Source organism: Crinia signifera, chromosome 5 (assembly GCF_055691185.1).
Source record: "Crinia signifera chromosome 5, ASM5569118v1, whole genome shotgun sequence".
Lineage (NCBI taxonomy): Eukaryota > Metazoa > Chordata > Amphibia > Anura > Myobatrachidae > Crinia > Crinia signifera.
In genome coordinates this window covers 186,127,988-186,130,043 of record NC_139221.1, presented here as the reverse complement: position 1 = coordinate 186,130,043, position 2,056 = coordinate 186,127,988, and the positions used below count along the sequence as shown (strand labels likewise).

At 37.8% G+C, this 2,056-nt stretch overlaps 1 pseudogene; it reads right to left on the bottom strand.

The window, feature by feature from the left end:
* Window positions 1–233: 233 nt before the first annotated feature.
* On the bottom strand, window positions 234–353 carry LOC146006036 (5S ribosomal RNA; annotated as a pseudogene).
* Window positions 354–2,056: the final 1,703 nt, after the last annotated feature.

Genomic DNA, 2,056 nt, shown 5'->3' with positions numbered 1-2,056 from the left:
TGTATCGCCCACTGCGTTATTAGTGGTGAGTGATATATAAAACTGGTTATCAATAGGACAGTGTGTGCGTATCACACACTATAATTATTAGTGGAAGTGACCATTATGAGTGTACATAGATTATTTATTTGTTTATCTTATAAGTGCCAAAGTGTTAAAGTGCTAGGTGCATTATATAAGGCTGTGAATTAGGTCATGTCTCTGTCCCAAGTGTTCCATCAATAAACTTTTTGTTACTACAGCACCGGGTTTTCCCAAGGGGTCTCCCTTCTTGGTACTAACCCGGCCCAACACTGCTTAGCTTCCAAGATCGGACAAGATTGGGCGTAACAAAGTGTGGTTTGACTGTAGATAAGAAAGATGACACTTTTGAGAGATTTATTTGTGACCTTTTATAAATATCAAGTGCCCACATTGGTACAGGTAATGTGAATACATAGAGTGAAAAAGGTGATGTTACAGAGGGAAAGAACCTTATAAAAACCTTATAAAAAAGGTGCGATTTCATAACTGTCATTGAACCCCAGGGGATGCAGAGTGTTCAATTCGAAGATCCAATACATCTCCCTCTGGGATAATTTGTTTGCCAAATCGCCGCCTCTTGATCCCATTTTGACCAATTCTATGGCCTTGAAAGTTAGTCCCTCAGGGTTGGCGTTATGATGACTCTCAAAATGTTTGTAGATTGCATGGCTATCTATCTTGTTCTTGATATTTCTGCTGTGTTCTTGAATTCTCAACTTTAATGGTCTTTTAGTTTTTCCCACATACTTCATGTGGCATGGACATTCAAGAAGATAAATCACGGATGTTGTGTTGCAGTTCATAAAGTCTTTTATAATGTAGTCCTTGGTGTCATTGTAATTGGTGAACCTTTTTCTGTTTGGATGAACAAACCTGCATATATTGCATTTTCCACATTTATAAGAGCCGGTACATTTTATTCCGGAACTTGTCTGTAGGCTTTTGGATGTTAACAGACTTGGGGCCAGAATATCTTTTAGGTTTTTGGATTTTCTAAAAATTACCTCAGGGTTGGGTGGTAGAATTTCTCTCAGAGTCGGATCCATAAGTAATATGTTCCAGTGTCTTTTTAGGCTCTGTTTTATCTTTGTCTGATGTTGGTTGTACGTGGTGATGAAGGTCACTGAGTCTTTTTTCATTTTTTTAGTATTGTATTCCAGCAGATCTTCTCTTTGGATATTGTTGACTCTTGTTAGTGCATTATGAAGGACTTGAGTGGGGTATTCTTTCTCTTCGAATCTTTTTCTGTATAGTTCGAGTTGGACATCACATTCTTCTTCTTTGTTGCAGTTTCTTTTAATGCGATTAAACTGGGAGTAAGGGATGTTTTCCTTCCATTTACGTAAGTGGTTACTCTTAAAGTGTAGATAGCTGTTCGTGTCTACTTTTTTGATGACGTTTTGTATGTGTACTTCAGTACCTTCCCCCAGCAATATCAAGTCCAGGAATTCAATTTTTGTTTTGTTAATGCTGGATGTGAATTTCAGGTTCATTTGGTTATTTCCGATGTAATTTAAAAACTCAGAGAACTGGTCTTCATCTCCTTCCCATACGATTAAAATGTCGTCAATATATCTTTTATAAAATATGACATTATCCTTAAAAGCATGGTCCGTGTAGATAAAACGTTTTTCCCAACTCCCCATAAAAAGATTTGCAAAACTGGGTGCAAAAATAGTGCCCATCGCTGTACCGCATTTTTGGAGATATAACTGGTCCAAGAATTTAAAATAGTTGTGACTTAGGATGAATTTCATAACGTCACATATAAAGTTCTTGTGCTGAGGGGTTACTGTGTCATCCTCCTCCAGGAATTCTCTGCACGCTTCAATTCCTACTTCGTGTTCGATACACGTGTACAGCGACTGGACATCTATTGTGGCCCAATTAAAAGAATCCTTCCATGTAAAATTTCTAAAAAGATTTAAAACTGTGGTGGTATCCTTAAGGTAGGCTGGCAGGTTTGTCACGTATTTGCGTAAAAAGATATCAACATACTCTGATAGGTTAGAGGTCAGGGAGTCAATCCCTG